This window comes from Aquarana catesbeiana, linkage group LG08 (genome assembly GCF_042186555.1).
Source record: "Aquarana catesbeiana isolate 2022-GZ linkage group LG08, ASM4218655v1, whole genome shotgun sequence".
In the NCBI taxonomy this organism is placed as follows: domain Eukaryota; kingdom Metazoa; phylum Chordata; class Amphibia; order Anura; family Ranidae; genus Aquarana; species Aquarana catesbeiana.
This window is the reverse complement of record NC_133331.1, coordinates 300,078,523-300,097,161: the sequence shown is the minus strand read 5'-3', so window position 1 is coordinate 300,097,161 and position 18,639 is coordinate 300,078,523. Positions and strand designations below refer to the sequence as shown.

Genomic DNA, 18,639 nt, shown 5'->3' with positions numbered 1-18,639 from the left:
CACACCACGTGTTCAACAGTGAAACAAAACATGTTTTATTAATTACAATGTTACTTATAAAAATCAATCCGCAACAATGTAGTGAGCACCCTGAAGCATATGTTGCTAGTAACAATGTTACTTGTGACTATCAATTCGCAACAATGTGGTGAACACCATACATATCCAAATTAGTGCTAAAAATGTTTATCAGTGGGACACTTATTCAACTTGAACCTCTTAGATGTAGAAAAAATGATCAGTCCTTGATGGAAATATGCTAGGTTGATATTAGCACCAATGTTCTTTATAGAAAGAGACACACCGATATTCTTCCTTTTCACAAATATGGTAAAAAAGGCCGCTTACCGGATCAGATGGATCTCAGGTTAGTGAGATCAGATGAGCATGTTGCATTAGCCTGCCGGCCTTAGATGATCACCTGGGCGTTTTCCTGGGAGATTTCCTCAGCCACTGTGCTCCAATTCACAGGCAGATCTGGGCGTTTTCCTGGGAGATTTCCTCAGCCACTGCGCTCCAATCCACAGGCAGATCTATCCTCACTGATACAATGTATCCGGTTTCAAAATATTAGTTCATCCATACAGAAGATACACCTCAGTGGGAATAAAACGAAAAGGGCTCCATAGTGCAAATGTGTTTTATAGATTTATTCAAAATCTCTTTCACAGTCACTTTAAAACAATTCTTTCCACTGCAAATGTTCACATCAACACTCCACTGCACATCAGGAACTACAAATCAAAAAAACTCCCAAGTATACACCAAACGGAACTCAGATAAAAAATGGGAACCAGATAAAAATTAGCTAAAAATCAGCATACATGCAGAGCGGGAGCAAAACGGCTGACTGCATGGAGAAAGACCAGACAAACGTAATGGCGTCTCAGCCTCTAGCTCCACCCAACGCGTTTCCCCTAAACAGGCTTCCACTGGGAATGGAGATGTCTCTGTTCCCAAAACTTGGGAGTTTTTTTGATTTGTAGTTCCTGATGTGCAGTGGAGTGTTGCTGTGAACATTTGCAGTGGAAAGAATTGTTTTAAAGTGACTGTGAAAGAGATTCTGAATAAATCTATAAAACACATTTGCATAGCTTTAGCTTTATTGTTTTATTGTCACTCTGATGTACCAATAAACGTCACTTCAAGGATTACAGTTTTGCCGGCTCTCCTTATTACTGCTAATATCAACCTAGCATATTTCCATCAAGGACTGATCATTGTTTCTACATCTAAGATGTTCAAGGGGAATAAGTGTCCCACTGATAAACATTTTTAGCACTAATTTGGATATGTATGGTGTTCACCACATTGTTGCGAATTGATAGTCACAAGTAACATTGTTACTAGCAACATATGTTTTAGGGTGCTCACTACATTGTTGCGGATTGATTTTCATAAGTAACATTGTAATTAATAACACATGTTTTGTTTCACTGTTGAACACGTGGTGTGAGTATAGGATTTAAAGTTCCAAATCTAGGAAAATAAGTTAATTTCACGATTTTTTAAATATATGTCTATAGTAATAACGTTTTTCATGAGTTTTGGCCGGATTGAAATGGCTTTAAGTGTGGTATACCAATAGTAGTCATAACTATCGGGATCACTTATATTTAATACACACTAAGATATGATGCGCGCTGGTTACACTATTTATTTTTTGGGTCTTTTGTATTTATGGACTAACACGAGCAGCAGCACAACATTTTTTTTATTTGTATGGTTAGCGCAAAATCACGTTTCTTTATATATATTCTGTGTGATAACAGTCTGTATAACCTTTTTTCCTATGGCTGTATGTGTAGCTTTTGTTTATCCACTAAAACCATGTAAATATGTCCTTGTTTTGTGACGAGAGCTACCATTGTTCCATCGAGTTTCTGTCTCAATGCAGGCTTGTAAAACTTTAAGAGATGGTTGATGCATTAAGCTTTGTAAAGCGTATGAGTTCACCTATTTTGCATTAAATGGTTCCAAGAGGGGAACAGTTCAATTATTGCAAAATCACAGTTCATCTACTTTTTGAGGCCTAAGCAACTCTCATATTTCTGCCAGTAAATATAAAATGGATTTCTTCATGAATCCACAACAAGCCCCCCTTGTGAAGTGTTCAAATGCCGGAAGTCTTTTGAAAGACTTCACCAATGCAAAATGTTGAAGAAATATGGCTTCATTCAGGTCTTGCAAGTCTAGTTGTGGAGATGGATCCGGATTGTGGATATATGTTTTAACTCTCATATTTCTGCCAGTAAATATAAAATGGATTTCTTCATGAATCCACAACAATGTTTTTCAGGTTCGGTTTGATAGATCTGAGTCTGCAGGGATTGAATTCTAGTAATACGATCCTCTAAACATATAAAGATGACTCTGTCCCGCACTCACACAGACCGCACCATACAACCAAACTGTGCTAATACATGGCCAGATATGATAATACATGAACAACACTTCTTATTGGTTGATATCAGTTTCTGTACATTATTGCTCTTGTTATGTTTTACTGAAGAAGCTGGCTTCTCATTGGTCCAACCAATAATAAATACACTTTATGGTTTAATATCTTCAATTATAAAGGTTTTGATTTAGATTCTATCTTAGTTCTTATTGTTAATCACTTAAAGACCGCCATGTTATTCCCCCTTCCTGTATACGCCATACTTTCATTTCCAGCACAGTGATATTTGACTGACAATTACTCGGTCATGCAACACTGTACTCAAAAGAATTTTATATCATTTTTTTTGAGACATGTAAAGCTTTCCTTTTAGTTGTGTTTCTCCACCACTTTTACTATACAGTATAAAGGCAAAGAGACAAAACATTTAGAATAAAAAGCATTTTTCTTAGTTTCTCTCATTAAAAAATGCAAATAAATAACCTTTCTTCATTAATTTCTTTGGTAAAATACAAAGCAAATAAGTGCATATTATCTACTCTGTGTGAAAGTTATAAAGTCTTCAAACTATGGTATATATATTTGAAAAGATCAATCCTGATGTTCTGGCGGCCTATCTCAATTCTTGAGGCCCTAAAATGCCAGGACAGTACGAATACCCCCAAAATGACACCTAAGTATACAGTCCAAGGTATTTAGTAAGAGGCATGCAGAATTTTTTGATACTGTAAGTTTTTTCCACAATCTTTTTGGAAAATAAATTAAATAAAATCAGATTTTTTATTTCACAAAGTTGTCATTTTAACAAGTTATTTCTCACACACAACATGGGTATATTTACAATTACACTTCAAAACACTTTCTTCTACTCCTTTCAAGCATGGGGATACCACATGTGTGAGACTTTTTATGTCTAGATTAGGGATGAGCTTCGAGTTCGAGTCGAACTCATGTTCGACTCGAACATTGGCTGTTCGCAAGTTCGCCGAACAGCGAACAATTTGGGGTGTTCGCGGCAAATTCGAATGCCGCGGAACACCCTTTAAAAGTCTATGGGAGAAATCAAAAGTGCTCATTTTAAAGGCTTATATGCAAGTTATTGTCATAAAAAGTGTTTGGGGACCTGGGTACTGCCCCAGGGGACATGGATCAATGCAAAAAAAAGTTTTAAAAACGGCCATTTTTTTAGGAGCAGTGATTTTAATAATGCTTAAAGTCAAACAATAAAAGTGTAATATCCCTTTAAATTTCGTAGCTGGGGGGTGTCTATAGTATGCCTGTAAAGGGGCGCATATTTCCTGTGTTTAGAACAGTCTGACAGCAAAATGACATTTCGAAGGAAAAAACACATTTAAAACTACCCGCGGCTATTGCATTGCCGACAATACACATAGTAGTTCATTGATAAAAACGGCATGGGAATTCCCCACAGGGCAACCCCGAACCAAAATTAAAAAAAAAAATTACGTGGGAGTCCCCCTAAATTCCATACAAGGCCCTTCAGGTCTGGTATGGATATTAAGGGGAACCCCGGCCAAAATTTAAAAAAAAAATGACGTGGGGTTCCCCCTAAATTCCATACCAGGCCCTTCAGGTCTGGTATGGATATTAAGGGGAACCCCAGCCAAAATTTAAAAAAAACATGACGTGGGGTTCCCCCTAAATTCCATACCAGACCCTTCAGGTCTGGTATGGATTTTAAGGGGAACCCCGCACCAAAAAAAAAAAAAAACGGTGTGGGGTCCCCCCAAAAATCCATACCAGACCCTTATCTGAGCACGCAACCTGGCAGGCTGCAGGAAAAGAGGGGGGGACGAGAGTGCGCCCCCCCTCCTGAACCGTACCAGGCCACATGCCCTCAACATTGGGAGGGTGCTTTGGGGTAGCCCCCCAAAACACCTTGTCCCCATGTTGATGAGGACAAAGGCCTCATCCCCACAACCCTGGCCGGTGGTTGTGGGGGTCTGCGGGCGGGGGGCTTATCGGAATCTGGAAGCCCCCTTTAACAAGGGGACCCCCAGATCCCGGCCCCCCCCTGTGTGAAATGGTAAGGGGGTACTTACCCCTACCATTTTACTAAAAAACTGTCAAAAATGTTAAAAATGACAAGAGACAGTTTTTGACAATTCCTTTATTTAAATGCTTCTTCTTTCTTCCTTCATCTTCTGGCTCTTCTGGTTCTTCCTCCGGCATTCTCGTCCAGCATCTCCTCTGCGGCGTCTTCTATCTTCTTCTCCTCGGGCCGCTCCGCACCCATGGCATGGGGGGGAGGCTCCCGCTCTTCTCTTCATCTTCTTCTTCATCTCTTCTTCCTTCTTCTCTTCTTCTCTTCTTCATTTTCTTCTCCGGGCCGCTCCGCATCCATGCTGGCATGGAGGGAGGCTCCCGCTGTGTGACGGCGTCTCTTCGTCTGACGGTTCATAAATAACGGGGGGCGGAGCCACCCAGTGACCCCGCCCCCTCTGACGCACGGGACATGACGGGACTTCCCTGTGGCATTCCCCGTGACATCACAGGGAAGTCCTGTCAAGTCACCGTGCGTCCGAGGGGGGCGGGGTCACCGGGTGGCCCCGCCCCCCCGTTATTTAAGAACCGTCAGACTAGGAGACTCCGTCACACAGCGGGAGCCTCCCTCCATGCCAGCATGGGTGCGGAGCGGCCCGGAGAAGAAAATGAAGAAGAGAAGAAGGAAGAAGAGAAGAGTATGAAGATGAAGAGAAGAGCGGGAGCCTCCCTCCATGCCATGGGTGCGGAGCGGCCCGAGGAGAAGAAGATAGAAGACGCCGCGGAGGAGATGCTGGACGAGAACGCGGAGGAAGAACCAGAAGAGCCAGAAGAACCAGAAGAAGAAGATGAAGGAAGATAGAAGAAAGAAGAAGCATTTAAATAAAGGAATTGTCAAAAACTGTCTCTTGTCATTTTTAACATTTTTGACAGTTTTTTAGTGAAATGGTAGGGGTAAGTACCCCCTTACCATTTCACACAGGGGGGGGGCGGGATCTGGGGGTCCCCTTGTTAAAGGGGTCTTCCAGATTCCGATAAGTCCCCCGCCCGCAGACCCCCACAACCACCGGCCAGGGTTGTGGGGATGAGGCCCTTGTCCTCATCAACATGGGGACAAGGTGTTTTGGGGGGCTACCCCAAAGCACCCTCCCAATGTTGAGGGGATGTGGCCTGGTATGGTTCAGGAGGGGGGGGGCCGCACTCTCATCCCCCCCTCTTTTCCTGCGGCCTGCCAGATTGCATGCTCGGATAAGGGTCTGGTATGGATTTTTGGGGGGACCCCACGCCGTTTTTTTTTTTTTTTGGTGCGGGGTTCCCCTTAAAATCCATACCAGACCTGAAGGGTCTGGTATGGAATTTGGGGGGAAGCCCGCGTCCTTTTTTTTAAAATTTTGGCCGGGGTTCCCCTTAATATCCATACCAGACCTGAAGGGCCTGGTATGGAATTTAGGGGGACTCCCACGTCATTTTTTTTTTAAATTTTGGTTCAGGGTTTCCCTGTGTTTGGATTCCCATGCCGTTTTTATCAATGAACTTCTATGTGTATTGTCGGCAATGCAATAGCCGCGGGTAGTTTTAAATGGAATTTTTCCTTCTAAATGTCATTTTGCTGTCAGACTGTTCTAAACACGGGAAACATGCGCCCCTTTACAGGCATACTATAGACAACCCCCAGCTATGAAATTTAAAGGGATATTACACTTTTATTGTTTGACTTTAAGCATTATTAAAATCACTGCTCCTGAAAAAACGGCCGTTTTTAAAACTTATTTTTGCATTGATCCATGTCCCCTGGGGCAGGACCCGGGTCCCCAAACACTTTTTATGACAATAACTTGCATATAAGCCTTTAAAATTAGCACTTTTGATTATTCATGTTCGTGTCCCATAGACTTTAACGGTGTTCGCGTGTTCAAGCGAACTTTTTTCCTGTTCGCATGTTCTGGTGCGAACCGAACAGGGGGGTGTTCGGCTCATCCCTATTTAGGATGTATCTGGATATATAAACCAGAGGTTCTGAATGGACAGTTGGATAAATGTCTCTATATTTAGGATGTATCTGGTCTGTAACAGTGGCGGCTGGTGCTCAAAAAATTTTTTTTGGGGGGAAAACAAAATGAAAAATTCAGAAAAAAAACCATCAATTGCAGCCTCACTGTGCCCATCAAATGCCGCCACTGTGCCCATCAAAAGTTAACACGGTGACCCCCCCCACCCGCTCGGCTTCTGCCCTGCACTTAGCCTATCTCAGTGGGGCAGCAGGTGATAATGGCAAGCTGTGTCCTCCATGTGTCTCCTTTTAGAGGTCGACCGATATGGGTTTTTCTCTGGCCGATGCCGATGCCGATATTTAGAAATCACGGTGGCCGATGGCCGATATATGATGCTGATTTTTTTGGGCCGATATATTAGGCCGATTTTTTTAAAATTTTTTTTCCCTTCATCTCATAAAATCTAACAGTTAGACCCCTTTCACACTGGGGCGTTTTTCAGGCGCTTTTGGGCTAAAAATAGCGCCTGTAAAGTGCCTGTAAAACGGCTCCCCTGCAGTGTCAGTGTGAAAGCTTGAGTGCTTTCACACTGAGGCGATGCGCTGGCAGGATGTTAAAAAAAAGTCCTGCAAGCAGCATCTTTGGAGCGGTGTATACCGCTCCTCCACCACTCCTGCCCATTGAAATGAATGCGCACCGCTGCCGAAGCACCTGCAAAGTGTTTCGGCAGCAGCGCTTCAGGGGCGCATTTAACCCCATCCTCGGCCGCTAGCTGGGTTATAAGCGCCCAGCTAGCAGCCGAATAGCGCTGCTAAAATGACGGTAAAGCGCCGCTAAAACTAACAGCGTTTTACCGTCAACGCCTGCCCACTCCAGTGTGAAAGCAGCCTTAAGTAATAAGTGATACAGAAAATTTTTTACATTTAAACATTTATTGAACAAAACAAACCTCCAATTAGTTCACTTGTATGTAGAATTTAGATTAAAAAAAAAAAACTATATCTTAAATATTAAATACACAAAAACAGGTAATCAAAATTTTTGGACGGAAAAAAATGGGCTAACTTTACTGCTTAGTTTTTTTTTTTTTTTTTTTTTAATTTCATTAGTGTATTTTTAAAAAAAAAAAATTGCGTTTGAAAGACCGCTGCGCAAATACCGTGTGACATAAAATATTGCAACAACCGCTATTTTTTTCCCTAGGGTCTCTGTTAAAAAAAATATATATATATAATGTTTGGGGGTTCTAAGTGATTTTCTAGCAGAAAATACAGGATTTTTACTTGTAAGCAACAAGTGTCAGAAAAGATTTAGTCTTTAAATGGTTAAACTGAGAGCTTCTACACAAGGAGTTCAGTCTATTGATAAAATAACCTGAAGAGATACAATGTATCTTCTTATCAGATTTGGCAGGCTGCCCAGGGAGTAGAGAATCCTCTGCACATATAAAGTCAGGCAACTTGCATTGACTTCTATTACAGAAGTCATTTGCAAGTCCCGCTGAAGTTTAATAATCGGCTTTTTTTATCAGCACAATCGGCTTATGCCGATTAAGTAAAAAAAGCCAAATATCGGCCGATATATCGGCCGACCTCTAGTCTCCTTCCCTCCTCCTGATAGGCGTCCAATCACAGCGCCTGTCGTTTCAGCCAATCAGGTGACGGGTAACACACCCGCGCTTCCTGCTTCGCGGAGAGGCGGTTTAGTGTTAGAAAAGCGAATAATAATTTGCTGTTCTAACACACCTGGTTGAACTGAGAGTGCAATGCTCTGCACTCACAGTTCACCTTTTTTGAAGCTTATTAGAGGCTACTGCCACGTACGCACGATCGCACATTCCGACAACAAAATCCATGTTTTTTTTTTACCGATGTTGACTCAAACTTGTCTTGCCTACACACGGTCACACAAATCTTGTCGGAAATTCCAATCGCCAAGAACGCGGTGACGTACAAGACGTACCACGAGCCGAGAAAAATGAAGTTCAAAAGCCAGTGCGGCTCTTCTGCTTGATTCCGAGCATGCGTGGAACTTTGTGCGTCGGAATTGTGTACACACGATCGGAATTTCTGACAACGGATTGTCCGATGGAGCCTACACACGGTTAGAATTTCTGACAGCAAGCTCCCATCGAACCTTTCCCATTGGAAAATCCGACCGTGTGTACGCAGCGTACGACTCTAATCAGGTGCTTCAAAAATACATCCACGCCACTGGAATTCAGGCGCCCGGGGTCTGAAAAGGGGCCGGACACCTGAATAGGGGACGGCGGCAGCGGCCATAGATAGATCCATGCAGTGCATGAATCTATCCATTATGCATATAGGGGGGTGGCTGGAGAGAGGAGGCGGTGCCCCTGCGCCCTTAATGGATGCGCTGCCACTGGTCTGTAAAACCCCATACACACTATTCGATTTTCTGCAGTTTTTCGTCTTCAGATTTACCAAAACCATATAATATGAGGTCAAACCTTAAGAGTTTCAATTTGTATGCAATCAAGCAGGCCCTTCCACTACATGGTTTTGGTAAGTCTGAAGACAAAAATCTGCAGATAATCTAATAGTGTGTATGGGGCCTTAGGTTTGTGTAGTAGTGGATGTTGGAGATAAAGACATCACAGTGACTATGGAGGAAGAGAACTGACATTAAAGGGGAAGGTGGGGGGGGGGGTTTATTGGTTTAAATAGAAAAATATTCTTATTACCCTCTTTGTGTGTTCCAGGGATGTGTGTTTTCTTTTTCCTCCTCCTTTCACCTTGGATATTGTACGTTATACAACATTCTATGCTTATCTTTCATCAGTTCCCGTCGGAGTGATCCACGTACAATATGTGATGTTGCTGTCTTGTTAGAACTGCATCATGTGAGGTACGGAGTCAATGTATCCTATATCTAGCCTATCTTCCGCCCAAACGCCTGTGCTTCTTCTGCTAACTCGTCAACGGTTATGCAGAAAGGAGAAGTAAGGTTCACCCTTCCCCCATCTCCAACTACTATATCTACTTGTATTTTGGCCATTAATTCTCTTCCAAGTATAATTCACAGAGCACCCGGGAATGACTCTACAAGGGTGATACACCGTGCATCTATCATCTACACTGCTCACAAGAAAGCAAGGAGTTTCCCGGGTCTTTGTCAAGACCCCATTTATACCCACAGAAGGCTCACATTCTGTCAGAGTTCCAGTATATTCTCCATTCTTTAACCCCTTCAATACCGGGCACTTTCACCCCCTTCCTGCCCATGCCAATTTTCAGCTTTCAGCGCTGTCACACTTTGAACGACGGTTATGCTACACTGTACCCATAAACCATTTTTAGCATTTTGCACAAATAGAGCTTTCTTTTGGTGGTATTTCATGACCACTGGGCTTTTTTTTTTTGCTAAATAAACTAAAAAAGACCTAAAAACGTTTTTCATAGTGTAGGCCGTGAAGGCCGCTAGTTAAATCAGTACCCCCACTGGTTGCCCCGACCCTGTAATTCCTCCATCACCTGTGACACCCTGGGTTCAGACGTTCTTATCAGTGATAATGAAAGACACACTCAAATCTGATGAACCAATTAAGCTCTGTTCACCGATATGATAAAGGCATGCAAAGGTGAACAACATGAACGGCTCTATGAGCGCAGTAAAATAAACAGCTTATGGATAAGAGGGGGGAGTTAGGTGTAGTTCTGTGTTAAAGAGATTAAGTCATTTGGTCTTCAGCTAGCACTTAGAAGAATTGTATTAGGAGAAATCCTGAATAGCAGAGCAAAGCAATTCATCTGGCACGGTTTAGCAAGCAAAGAATGCAGAATCTTCCTATGTTATTTGAGTACAAAGTGATCACTGTGGTAGTTTGTTAAAGGTATTGTATCCTGTGGTCCTGCAGGTGCCAGCAAGGTGAATAAAGACAATGGTGTCTGTATACAGTGTCTATGTAACTGGATGAATGTTGGAAGGCAACATGTTTTTTTTCATAATACAAGATGTGTTTGAATATGAAATCTGGATACACAGAGCCTCCGCACTCTTGGGGGCTGACTGGAATGTAACAAGTTGCACATCAAAGCTTTTTAGCATATCAGAACCTTCATCTGAAAGAAGTCATGCCCCCTAGCAAGGATGGGAACCAAAAGCTTGGCTCCTGACCAACTGGTGGGATAAGATTGAAATCCTTGATTAACACTCTGCAAGCAAGCTTCAAAGAGGGCCGTTGCTGCCAAGATAATTGATGAAGGTGGGCTACATAAGATCAAAGGGCCAACAGTCACTGAAGATGACCCGGGTCACATAGCGATGATACATGGACTAATGCTGCCCCTAGAGGCCAATACAGCAGGACAGACAGAAATATAATATATTGAGAAGGACTGCCTCGTAACTACTTTAATTCATCAGAAACCTAGATGGTTTGGCAATGGGGTTGGGTCTGTACAGTGTATGATTGGAGTTTAAAAGTGCACACAGAAGTGAAATCGGCTCTTTCACTCTCATGGCTCTCTTTTGCCATTTTGAGCCCAGCTGATGAGACAATATCTAGGAGACAACCTTACGTAACGTATCTTTGATGTCTTTGTATTTTATATGCTATGTAGTATTTTCCTTTAGTGTTTTTATGTTAGCATTTCTTATTTTCTTGGGAAATAAATAAGACGTTGTTTTACTAAGCAGTGTGTTTGTTTTCATAGCTAACCTTATATCATTGTACTATCAACAGTAACATTATCAGAGTTTTAATAGACTAGCTAACTATAGGAATAGACAAGTTAATATGTATATGGAATAAATAGAGAAAATTCATATCCACCCAGGCAATATTTAGTTCAATATTTATTTCAATGAACTTATATCCTGTGGTACTACAGGTACCAGCAAGGTGAATAAAGACAATGGTGTCTGTATATAGTGTCTATGTAACTGGATGAACTTGTATCATGTGTTACTATAGGTACCAGTAAGGTGAATAAAGACAATGGTGTCTGTATACAGTGTCGATATAGCTGGATAGGCAGGTGCCCGCTCACCGATACTGTAATTGATGATGCTGATGATGATGATGGTGGCTTTACAGGATTTCCCTCAGGGTCCTGGCTAAGGGGATGGCGTCCGACCTCTGTTGCACCGTGTCACGGCCCAACCGGCTCAGCTGTAACCGTGGTGTAGATGGAGCAAAAGTGGCCCTCAGGCTGCCGCTGAACAGTAAAGCGATGCTGTCTGCAGATGCCCCTAGGATACATGTGGGGTGACTCTTCCTTGCACAGGCCGCGACTCGGCCACAGCACATTCAGACACAGAGTACCTGTTTGCAGATCCAGGCCAGGGTCCTAAGAGAGTGATCTAGGCCCAGCACAGTCTTTTTATAAGCTCTTGCAGCAATCTGTTTTTCTCTCCCAGCCGTCTGGTAGTTGTAGTTTCAAACAATCCAGTTAAAAGTGAAACCCCAGGTTCCTCAACTACACGTCTGAAGATGCTTTGCTTTGCTCAGTCACTACAATCAGGAAATGACAGCAGAGAGTCAAAACTAAAAACTAGGGTAAAACAGCTCCACAACAGTAAGGCTGCACAATGTATCCTGATTGCAGGTAAAGATAGCTGGCTCCTGGCTACATCAGTTTGTTATAACATTTGGCAAATAAGTAATTTTTCCTCTTCACTGATGTGCGCTGATGAGACTGCTCTAAAGGACACTGATGAGGCGGAACTGGTGGGCACCGTTAGGCTGCACTGATGAGGAGGCACTGATAGGCTGCACTGATGGGCACTGATAGGCACTGATGAGGCTGCACCGATGGGCACTGATAGGCTGCACTGATAGGTGGAAATACTTCCACCCATTCCGGTAAGGGCACACGCACTTCTTTAATATTGATGATGCAATATCTTTGATGTCCACCATATCCAACAGTGTTCGGGTCTTCACCACTTTTCACTAGAAGATCAGCCTTGATTGGACTATAACCCACACACCTGTATATTTCTGCACATTTTCCAGGGCCCCCTGGTGTTTAGTTACTCATTCACTGAGTTTATGTACGTTTATTGGACACTTTATATATCTGATTTGTTGCATCATTTTTCTCCACCACCCCTTTTATTTATGTATTTGCTTGGTTAGCGCTGCAGTATTTACCTTTCCGGAAATACAGTATACAACTCTCAACATGACATATTTCCCTTATTGCTAGCAGCTACTTTGTGACACACATATTACTCTCACTTTGAGGTGTAGTGCTGATTGGATGATTTTTTTCTACTTGGCACTGATGAGGAGGCACTAATGGGCACTGATTGGAAGCACTGGTAGGCACTGATTGGAAAGACTGGTGGGCACTGATAGGCAGCACTGGTGGTCACTGTTGGGACTGCACTGATAATCAGGCAACTGATAATTAGTGTTGGGCGAACCGTTGGAGCCGAGCAAAAGTTCGGCTCGAACATCGCCCAATTGGCGAACACCCAAATTTGTGGATAGCTTGCTGCCCCTGCCGCGAGCTCCGTGACCGTACCCGCGGACTCGATGTCCGCCGGGTGCCCACGATCGTGTCATGGAGCTGAAGAACGGGGAGATGCTAGTGTAAGCACAGCATCTCCTTGTTCTGCCTAGTGACAGGACACTGATCGTCTGCTCCCTCTCATCGATAGCAGCGCTCAGTGCCGTGTCACAGTAAGCCCCGCCCCCACACAGTTAGAACACATCCCTAGGACACACTTAACCCCTTCCTAGCCCCCTAGTGGTTAACCCCTTCATTGCTAGTCACATTTACACAGTAATCAGTGCATTTTTATAGCACTGATCGCTGTATAAATGTGAATGGCCCCAAAATAGCACCAAAAGTGTCCGATGTGTCCGCCATAATGTCGCAGTCATGATAAAAATCCATGATCGCCGCCATTACTAGTTAAAAAAAAATTATTCATAAAAATACCATAAAACTATCCCCTATTTTGTAGACGCTATAACTTTTGTGCAAACCAATCAATAAACGCTTATTGCGATTTTTTTTTTTACCAAAAATATGTAGAAGAATAGGTATTGGCCTAAACTGAGGAAAAAAAAATTTAGATATTTTTTGGGGATATTTATTATAGCAAAAAAGTAAAAAATATTGCTTTTTTTTCAAAATTGTCGCTCTATTTTTGTTTATAGCGCAAAAAATAAAAACCGCAGAGGTGATCAAATACCACCAAAAGAAAGCTCTATTTGTGGAAAAAAAGGACATCAATTTTGTTTGGGAGCCACATCGCACGACTGCGCAATTGTCAGTTAAAGCGACGCAGTGCCGTATCGCAAAACGTGCTCTGGTCTTTGGGCAGCCAAATGGTCCGGGGCTGAAGTGGTTAATAAAATATCATAACACACAGTATGGTCACACTTAGAATTACACTCCAAAATGAATTTTATTACTTTCCTCTAGTATGGTGATACCACATATGTGAGACTTTTCGCCTAATCACATAGAGAGGCCCAAAATCCAAGGTGCACCTTTAGGCTTTAAAGGAGCATAAATGGAAAATTTAATTTCCTGACTACCTATCACATTTTGGTGGCCCTGGAGTGCCGATAATAGGTGACCCTACCTTTTTGTTTATTTACCATTGGTGGGAACCAGAGCTGTGTCAGTTGCTGGAAGGTAAGCATTGCACCTCTTTTTTTTGGTCTTTGTTTTTTTGGATCGATGGTCGTCTTTCATAGCGATTGACACTGGATTTACTTCAGGGGGCATTTTTTTTATTTTTTAAAAAAGATTTGTCAAAAACTGTGTTTGTGTTTTTATTTATTTTTGACACTTTTCTGGTGAATAAATAGAGGTACTATGTACTCCGTACTCATTCACATGGGGGGCTGGGATCTGGGGACCTTCTTTGTTAAAGGGGGCTTACAGATTCCGATAAGCCCCCTGCCTGCAAACCCCCACAACCACCGGAGAAAGGTTGTGGGGAAGAGAGGCCCTTGTCATCATCATCAACATGGGGACAAGGTGCTTTAGGGGTGAGCCCCCCCGCCCCAAAGCACCTCCCAAATTTTGAGGGCATGTGGCTTGGTATGGTTCAGGGAGGGGGGGGGGCCTCACTCACCCTCCCCCCCTTTCCTGGCCCCACACTTTTTTAAAAAATTGTGGCAAGGAGTTGCCCTTAAAATCTACACCAGACCCAAAAGGCCTGATATGGATTGGGAGGGGACCCCCAGACTGTGTTTTTTTTTTTTAAAGCAGAAACTTGTTTGTTTCCATTCTGCTGGAAATCCCGCTGACAGCAGATAAGTTATGGTTGTTAAGGACACGACAGCCGCCTGGTCCTTAACAACCAGCTACTTTTCACAATGAATTCGGACCAGTTCACTATTTTTGATTCAATTCAAATACTTCTGAAAAGTTCTAATATATCCGAAAACAAATAAACTAAACAAAACAAATTTTGTTATGAATGCAACTAAACAAAATTAGTAACTTAAATTAAAATGAAACAAAATGTTTTTTTTTTTGTTCTGCACATGTCTGCTGGTAACACTGGGATTGGTGTGGTGGAGATTGGGAACATTGTTGCTTTTTACACTGATTTGGTGACACTGGTGACTGGTGAGGCAGCGATGACCAGTCCAACTGTTGCTGCCTGCACTACTCTGAATCACTGGCAGTGGTGTCGTAGCAATCAGGAACAATGTTGCTGGACTGCTCTGGTCTGGCAAAAATCAGGAACAATATTGTTGTGAGTTACTCTGGTCTGGTGACACTGGGACTTGTGGTGATAAGGAACACTGTTGCTGGCACTGGTCTGGTGACACTGGGATTGGTGTAAGGAACACTTTGGCTGACTTACATTGGTCTGGAGAAATTGGAACTGGTTTGGCTAGTGATCAGGAACACTGCGGCTGGCTTAAACTAATCTGGCAACATTGGAACTGGTGTGTTGGTGATCAAGAATATTGTTACTGACTGACACTAGTCTGGTGACACTGGAACTGGTGTGGAAGTGATCATTTTTGAGAAGACTAGGAACACCACGAACATGGCTGGGCAGCTAGACGGAGCTCCTGTGTCGCTGAGGGGGCTCCGCTGGGGACATCTGATGTAAGGGGGGCTCCGCTGGGGACCCGTGATGTAAGTGGGGCACCGCTGGGGACATTTGATGTAAGGAAGGGCTCCACTGGTGACACCTGATGTAAGGGGGGGGTCCGCTGGGGACACCTGATGTAAGGGGGGCTCCAATGGGGACATCTGATATAAGGGGGCTCCGCTCGGGACACCTGATGTAAGGGGGGCTCCGCTGGGGACACCTGATGTAAGGGGAGCTCTGCTGGGGACACCTGATGTAAGAGGGGGCTCCGCTGGGGACACCTGATGTAAGGGGGGCTCCGCTGGGGAAATCTGATGTAAGGGGGGCTCCACTGGGGACATCTGATGTAAGGGGGGGGCTCTGCTGGGGACATCTGATGTAAGGGAGGCCCTGCTGGGGACATCTGATGTAGGGGGGGGGCCTGCTGGGGGCGCATTTTTACTTACCCCCGTGCCACACCTACAAATGCATGCCCCGCCCCCTAATTATAATGAGACTCCGCCTACAGCCAAAAAAGTGTCCCTAAATTTTTTTTTACAATGTTGGCAACTATGGGTTGGCAGTAATCAGGAACACTGTGACTGGCTGCACTGGTCTGGTGACTTTGTACTGGGGTGGCTAACAATCAGGGATTCTGTTGCTGGTTGCACTGGTATGGTGATAGTGTACTGGAGGTTGTAGTGATCAGGGACATTGGTTGGCTGCTCTTGTGACACTGTACTGTGCCGATCACTGGGATAACATTGTTTCCTCTCACAGACAATCGGTGTAAGAAGAAACAGAGTTGTGGCTCCAACATGAGCCTTTATTTACATTTGTGATGGCTGTGATTGGTCACGGTGATCACATGCGACAGGGCCAATTTCATTGGTCCTGTGCCCCGCTCTGTGATCTGCCGTGTCTGATGGACTCAGTGATCATGGAGAATGCTGTTGCATGCTCTAGAGGGCGCACATGAGCAGCGTAAAAGGGAGGCCATTCTAAAGCAGTCCATTACCTTTAGGTGTCAGCTGTCTTGTCCTTGCTGTTTTTATATGACAGTGGTATGACATGCCGTTAAAGTGGAACTTTACTCAAAACAACGTCATACAATACAGAATACAGAATACTTTATTAATCCCAAAGGGAAATTGGGAAATGATTACTGGAGGTAATAATAAATTTAAAATAAATTATTTTTCTTTAGCAAGAAACATACATTCCACATAAATAAGTATGCTACCAAATTAAATGTGCAAGGTAAATTGTCTCCAGCATTGCTCCTATTTTTTCTGATCAGAGGCGGCCATTTTGCTGAAGCCCAGAGCCCCTGAGCAACCGATTGTCCTTTACAAATTCTGCACCATGCCTGAAAATAGAGAGCAAATGAGCATGTGCAGAGAAGGGTGAGATTATTATACATTATTATTATACAGAATTTATATAGCGCCAACAGTTTACGCAACGCTTTACAATAAATATAGGTATATTACTGGATTTTAAACACTGATAGGCACTTATTTTTAATATTTTATATAGCTGTATGTGCAAAAGGGGCCAGCCTGAGGTGATCTAGCAGGACCTCATTTTCTGGCTAAAGTTTAAGAACCAAAGCTAAAGAAAAAATCAAGAAGCATCTGTCAAAGTTTTTAAAAAACACCGGCTGCATAGTAATAGTTCTTGACATCTGGTAGATTCATTCCTCCATTAGCTTTAGTGGTGGTGAGGATTGAGAAGCTTTTGGAACTCAGTCTCATCATTTATAGCAGTCCATCAAGGTTTATATCACTACTATACTTTATGCCTTCTCAGTTTTTGTATTACAAATGTTGTATAATATATGCAGCAATTTCAATTGATTTGTATTTGTTTGATAAAATAAATAAAAATTATTGTTAAAAAAAAAAACGGCTGCAGTGTGTATCTTCTCCACAAGGTGGTGATCTCACTTATTGTTCATGGAATGCAGAGACAGGAAGTTATGGAAGATACAAACAGGAAGTGATGTCAACACAGACAGGAAATGTAATCTACAGACAGGAAGTGATGTCATCTTCAGAGTGGAGCACATGCTGGAAGAGGAGGGAGATATTCCTACAACAGAGGAGGTAATAAGATTTTATTATATATTTTACACCCAGTAACCCCCCCCCCCCCCCCGTCATGTCCGTCCTCTTCCTCCATAGTCACTGTGATGTCTTTTATCTCCAGAAGATTAGAGTATTGTAATATTTGGGCCGTCTGATTCCTACTGTATTAAAGTGTATTGTATTTGTACTGTCTACCCTCAAGTTGTAAAGCGCTACGTAAACTGTTGGCGCTATATAAATCCTGTATAATAATAATAATAATATTCACATAGATACATCCTACATATAGAATCATTTATCCAACTGTCCATTCAGAGCCTCTGGTTTATAGACCAGATACAGCACAGCCCAGCCTGCATGCCCCCGACTTTTGAGCGCGCTCCCGTCTTCTGACGTGCACCCTGCCGGTTGGCCATGTGACCCGGCCCTTCATCTGACAGTCGCTGCCACGCAGCGCAGCGGCAAGGAAGTCTACCCTCACAGGGTAAAGCGGGAGCCAGTGAGCCCTGATCATCAATTTTCACTTTTTTGATTGTCACCAACTCACCTTTTGCACAGCCTGCATTCTGCACAGCTTGAATCATCACAGCACAGCCCAGCCTGCACGTCCCTGGCATGTGAGCACGCGCTCCCGTCATCTGACGGGCACCCTGCTGGTTGGCCATGTGACCCGGCCCTTCATCTGACAGTCACCGCTGCGCAGCGAGTGCGTCACAGCCGCCTCGGAGATGTGGCAGAGACAAAGCCCTCTGCGGCCGCGAGGATGAGCTGGCGACGCTGAAGATGTCGCCATGCGGCTGATGAGGACTGCAGCAGCTTTTTAGGGACCATCTCACAGTTTTTTTTTTTACTTTTTGTGCACCTTTGTAGGTCTGAATTTTTAGTTAATGTTTTGATATTGTATTGGTATGGATCTGTTTTACAGGCCCCTACACATTTGAAATTGTTTTATAGGTTTACCATGTTATGAATTTTGTAATAGGCCCCTCGCCCTTTAGCACTGTTGTTAATCGAAGGGATTAGGTTCTCTCCCACTAGGGCTGTTAAAATATCTTGTTCGGTGCAGTTTACAGTGTACTCCTATGTGTATAGGTTCTTTGTTTTTAGCATTGTTTTAACTAAAGGGTTTAGG

At 43.3% G+C, this 18,639-nt stretch overlaps 2 protein-coding genes across 2 annotated transcripts in view; one reads left to right on the top strand and one right to left on the bottom strand.

Annotated features, from left to right (window-relative positions):
• The window catches only part of LOC141104921 (uncharacterized), a 32,483-nt gene extending 22,976 nt beyond the window's left edge, over nt 1-9,507 (bottom strand). Inside the window, exon 1 of the mRNA XM_073594727.1 lies at nt 9,101-9,507. The gene's annotated coding sequence lies outside the window, so the exon portion shown is untranslated. The remainder of the gene's footprint in view (nt 1-9,100) is intronic.
• The window catches only part of LOC141106857 (uncharacterized), a 55,820-nt gene that overhangs the window by 10,058 nt on the left and 27,123 nt on the right, over nt 1-18,639 (top strand). The gene's annotated exons all lie outside the window — the stretch shown is intronic.